This window comes from Triticum urartu, chromosome 7 (assembly GCF_003073215.2).
Source record: "Triticum urartu cultivar G1812 chromosome 7, Tu2.1, whole genome shotgun sequence".
In the NCBI taxonomy this organism is placed as follows: domain Eukaryota; kingdom Viridiplantae; phylum Streptophyta; class Magnoliopsida; order Poales; family Poaceae; genus Triticum; species Triticum urartu.
The window spans coordinates 306207918-306213917 of record NC_053028.1 but is presented as its reverse complement, the minus strand read 5'-3'; the positions used below and the strand labels follow the sequence as shown (position 1 = coordinate 306213917).

Sequence of the window (6000 nt, the reverse complement as noted above, 5' to 3'; positions counted from 1 at the left end):
AGTGGTGCACTCGGTAATTCTGTTTTCAGGGACTTAGCAATTGCACTAAGTCCTTGAGCTGTTTATCTCATGATGCCATATGTTCATGTTGTTTCCTAGTTATCCGTGCCTCTTTTGAGGATGATCAGTAAGGATGTTTTGTTAATATTGTAGAGATCTATCCATCCATGTCTTTGTTTGCAATTATGGAGCACCCTAGCTTGAGTCAATCGAGCTCTACTTTTGCTACTTTGTGAATCTGGGCAGATTGTCAACTTGTTTGCAATTTTGCCGATGATGTTGTAGTTGATCCGTGCATGATATGCTTTTTTTATTGCCATGTCTAGCTTGCATTTTGTGTATTCTTGATGGATGTATGCTTAGTTGGTCATGACTTGCACCGTAGTGAGTGCATCGAGCTAGTAAACATGCCTACTTGAGTTATGTTTTCAGCATGTTCCAGTTTTCACTAAGTCTGAAAACTGATTATGTTTTTGCTATGTTCACATGCTTGCAATTGTATTTTCTGATCCCTTTTGGCTCAAGGTCACTAAGGGACTTTTGTTAAGCTCTTTGAGTAGCTCCATGCCATGCTTTACTTTTCCATGTTCAGGTCCTGTAGCATGTAGTTTTGTTGCTCCGAAGAGTGCTACCTGATCTGAAATTTCAGACAAGTATTAATTTCACTAAGTCTGAGATCTGTTTGTCATATGCATTTTTGCCATGCTTGTTTGAACCTGTTAATGGATGAATTGGCCGTAGCTCAGTGCTAGACTTTTGTTAAGAATCTTGAATGGATCCCTGCCATGTATTTTGTTGTCATGTTTGGGTGTTGCAGCATGTTCATCTCTTTGCATTTAGATGGCTACGTGCTGTAAATCGCAGACCGGTGTCATATTTGAAACGCTTGCCATTTCCAAACCGTAACTCCGATTCCGATGATCCTTATATCGTTTTCAAGCGATTTCATCTCATCTTTCCAGTGGAACACTTGGATTCCCAAGTTGAGGCCAGGTTCTTGCATTTTCCTGTCATATCTTGCATATGCATCCCGCATCGCATCCCGCATAGCATACCATCATTGGATCATATTGCTTGATCCTTGCACGTGGTTGATTGTATCCTTGTTGCTTGTTTGTCTTGTTTGGGTAGAGCCGTGAGACGAGTTCGCTAACGAGGAGCCCGTTGAGTTTGCTTTCGAGGATCCAGTCAACTCTGACAACTGTGCAGGCAAGATGATCATACCCTCGAAATCACTACTATCTTTGCTATGCTAGTTTGCTCGCTCTTTTGCTATGCCATTGCTACGATGCCTACCACTTGCTTTCAAGCCTCCCAAATTGCCATGTCAAACCTCTAACCCACCATGTCCTAGCAAACCGTTGATTGGCTATGTTACCGCTTTGCTCAGCCCCTCTTATAGCGTTGCTAGTTGCAGGTGAAGATTGGAGGCCGTTCCTTGTTGGATCATTTATTTACTTGTTGGGATATCATTATATTATCTTGTTATCTTAATGCATCTATACACTTGGTAAAGGGTGGAGGGCTCGGCCTCTCGCCTAGTGTTTTGTTCCACTCTTGCCGCCCTAGTTTCCGTCATATCGGTGTTATGTTCCCGGATTTTGCGTTCCTTACGCGGTTGGGTTATAATGGGAAACCCTTGATAGTTCGCCTTGTTTAAAGCTTTTCCAGCAATGCCCAACCTTGGTCTTACCATTTGCCACCTAGCCTCTTTTTCCCTTGGGTTTTCGGAGCCTGAGGGTCATCTTATTTTAAACCCCCCCCCCCCCCCCCCCCCCCCCCCCCCCCCCCCCCCCCCCCCCGGGCCAGTGCTCCTTTGAGTGTTGGTCCAACCTAGAGCCCCTTGCAGCGCCACCTCGGGGAAATTTGAGGGCTGGTTTTAGTTGTACGGATTGCTTATCCGATTGTGCCCTGAGAAAGAGATATGTGCAGCTCCTATCGGGATTTGTCGGCACATTCAGGCGGTGTTGCTGGTCTTGTTTTAACCTGTCGAAGTGTCTTGAGTAACCGAGATACCGAGTCTGATCGGAACGTCTTGGGAGGAGGTCTATTCCTTCGTTGACCGTGAGAGCTTGTCATGGGCTAAGTTGGGACTCCCCTGCAGGGATTTGAACTTTCGAAAGCCGTGCCTGTGGTTATGGGCAGATGGGAATTTGTTAATGTCCGGTTGTAGATAACTTTAACCTTAACTTAATTAAAATGAATCAACTGAGTGTGTTACCGTGATGGCCTCTTCTCGGCGGAGTCCGGGAGGTGGACACGGTGTTGGAGTAATGTTTGCGCAGGTTGTTCTCTAGTTTTCTCGCTCGCGCTTTGCCTCCTCTTCTCGCTCTTTTTTTTGCGAATAAGTTAGCCACCATACTTGCTAGTCGCTTGCTGCAGCTCCACATATTTACCTTGCCATACCTATAAGCTTAAATAGTCTTGATCGCGAGGGTGCGAGATTGCTGAGTCCCTGTGGCTCACAGATTACTATTACACCAGATGCAGGGCCTGATGATTCCGCTCCAGGAGACGCACTTGAGCTCAAGTGGGAGTTCGACGAGGACTCTCAACGTTACTATGTTTCCTTTCCTGATGATCAGTAGTGATGCCCAGTTGGGGGTGATCGGGACCGTGTCGCATGTTGGGTTATCTTTTATTTTGGCGCCGTAGTCGGGCCATGAGTGATTGGATGATGTAATGTTACTTATGTACTTGATTGACGTGGCGAGTGTAAGCCAACTATGTTATCTCCCCTTTATGATTTATATTACATGGGATGTTGTGAAGATTGCCTAACTTGTGACATATGCCTTCAATGCGATTATGCCTCTAAGTCGTGCCTCGACACGTGGGAGATATAGTCGCATCGAGGGTGTTATAAGACCGGCGTCCCTGCTGCTGGCGAGTGGCGGCGCGTCAGAGGACGCGGAATCGAGAGGATGAGGGTGTGTGGACTAGGTTAAGAAAAAAGGTCTTGGGCGAGGGTGTGTTGGGCCTGGTACTATGTTTTTTTCCTATAGCACGCAAAACAATTCCCCTAGAAAAACACACACAAAAATGTACCGCACCCAGGCGCCACGGAAGCACACAAGCAGACAACTTCATGTAGGACTGGGCGGCGGTGTGCAAACGCCATATTGTGCGGGAGGTATGTGGTCGAAGTCGCCAACAAAGGACCAAAAATTCAAAGGTGTTGTGTGAACTCATATCGGCAAGATTCAACCCGAGTCATCTCGGATTAAGAAAATATCTATCTACCTTGTTGTCACCGATTCTAACCAGCCTTCCCGAGAATTTGGTCATGTCAAAAGACGGCCGTGAATTGGTGATGAGGCCAGTAATTTTCTTTTACATGCATTTAATTTGTGAAGCATATGTTCTTGACTTTTGTGAATGTAAGCACATTATTTTGCTGATTTAATGATTGATTTTCATACACCTAAATAATTTGTAGTTAGTTATTGTTGCGATTTTGATTTGTATTTATGCGACGAATAATGAAAGTTTCAAATGCTAAATTTAAACTAAGATTTTTGGAATAAATGGTTGTCTCTAAAGCTTGCCTCATGTAAGCCATCAGCTAAATGTATTATATTAGCATGAATAATTGTTAAATGCAACCAGTGGTCAGTTTTATTTGATTTGAATAAACAAGGTGGGCTATACATTATATGATCTCAGTAGCTTGATTTGAACCCCGTTACAACGCACGGGCCTTTTTGCTAGTTTATTTTTTTTATAATAAAGCACGGATTGACTCCGTGGGTTCACCGTCACAATACGCTTTCGCCGAGTTGTAATATGTTTTTAGGATTCGTATAGAAAAAATCGTAATATAAATGAGGTGGTACTAATAAAATGATGGTAGCGCGTTTTCACCGTCGCGTCCTTTTTACACAAAGGTCCCTGTACTATTTAGTAATTCAGCCCGCAGTCCTCATATTAACTGAAGCGGTACGAGTGATAGAATAGAAAAACAAACCCAGCCTTCCTCTCGATCTCATCTGGACATCCAGCCCCGCCCCGCCCCTCACAGCCGGCCGCCGCCGCCTCCTACCCTGCCGCCGCGCCTACCCCTACACCAAGTGCCAACACACCCGCGCCCATCCACTACCGGGGACCCGCGGCCTTCTACCGCCGGCGGCACTCGACGTCGCGACCATTGGCGGCTCCCCGACCTTGCTACCATGGCGCCGCCGGGACTCCTCCCCGCTGCTTCCACCTCGACATTGGTTTCCCCAACCCCGCTGGCTTCGCCACCAGCCACTCCTTCTAGGCACACTCTATCTGCCGACGGACCCATCCGCCTGGTTCCAATGGTGAACATCGCCGCCACCCTATTGTGAGGCGAGGTGATGTTCTTCGAACTGCCGGCTTGATTCTGCCTAGGTAATTTCTTCTTTCTACTGTACCACTTCATAGAAAAATTTGACTGCCTAAAAATTCCCCAATTTGATACACTTTTTTTTTATCAGAGTGAGCTTTTCAACGGAAATTATACTTTGATCCTATCCAATCTTACTGTGACAGTAATATATTCCCCTTTCCTTTATATGAAAGGAAAATTGCGGCTCTTTATCATGTTGTCATTATATTGTAACCGTGTGCAAGTGTGTTCAGTTCAACTAGATGTAACTCATTGACATATGAGATTCCATTGGGCCTGATAATCTTGAATTTTGCTTCACAATTTAAAATGTAGTATTAGACCTAGAGTTTTTATGTATTACAGAACCTGTCCTATAAATATGCCAGTTACAAATAAAGGTGATATTGATGTGGAAACGCAACACACATGTAGTAGATGAATTGTATGAAGTAAATCGCCTTGGAATGATGGTTGCTGAATGTTACGATTATAGTCATCTACCTGGACGACCTTTAAGCACCAATAGCTTAATCCTTTTAGGTTTTGTTCTTCTTTCTTCAGTACAAACATAATATTGTTTGGTGCTTCCCAATACTTGGATGTGAAAAATAAAGCAGTTTTACATTTTAAGAACTAATAGATTTTTAACAAGAAAATATGGTCCAAGTGGGACTACTACTTCTAAATATTTTGTCTTTCACAGAAGGGGATATCGTACTTCTCCTAATCAGGATTGTTGTGTAACTGAATGATGGTAGGATGGTAAGTAACTACATCCTTTTTTGGTATGGCAAAGAAAAAAAATACATCTTACCCATTAGATGAGTTGCATCTGCAGCTGAATAATAATGGAAGAAAAAGGAGTACATGCTTTACCTAATGTACCTACAGCAACAATGGGTTGCCCCACCAAACATCACTAGAGGACTAGGAAGGAAAACGGTGATTTCTCAATCAGGTTCTATTAGCCATTCTAGCATTAGCATCATGAAGATTCTGGAACAGTGCACGACATGCCCAATCCCAAGGTCTTCCCTTAGCTGGTGAAGCACATGAGCTGGTGTCAAGCAATATCCCCTGTATACTTTGTCCTTGTGTTCTTTCCAAGTATGAATCCATATCAGCTGCATCACGGAGCTCCATGCACAGTGGTACTACTTCCGAACGTGTAGAACATGCAATTGTATGTAAATCGCCTTGAAATGATGGTTGCTGAATACTGCATTATGCTTGATAGTCATCTACCTGGACGACTTCAAGCGCTAATAGGTAAATCCTTTTAGATTTTGTAGTTCTTTTCAGTACAGAGATAATTCTGTTTCTTGCTTCCCAATTTTTGGACGACAAAACAGAGAGGCTTTACATTATAAAAGTTACAGTAATAGATTATAAATAAGAAAATAAGGTCCAAGCCAGACTCCAACTTATAAAGGTTTTGTCTTTCACGTAAGGGGATATCATACTTCATCTAATCATGGTTGTCGTGTAACCTAATGATGGTTAGTTACTACATCCATAGAGAAAATGAACATGGAGATATTCTCATGTCCATAGTTTCCAGCGATGAGAATGGGCTACCCGACATTGCTCGGCTGCTGAAACTGAGCAAACTTTGTAGGGTACGAAGCCACCTCAAAGTTATTCTT

At 43.7% G+C, this 6000-nt stretch overlaps 1 long non-coding RNA gene across 1 annotated transcript; it reads left to right on the top strand.

The window, feature by feature from the left end:
• Nucleotides 1-3962: 3962 nt before the first annotated feature.
• Nucleotides 3963-5687, top strand: LOC125521291. The gene is made up of 2 exons (XR_007289145.1): nt 3963-4374; nt 4461-5687. It is a non-coding gene; the product is annotated as an uncharacterized LOC125521291 (long non-coding RNA).
• Nucleotides 5688-6000: the final 313 nt, after the last annotated feature.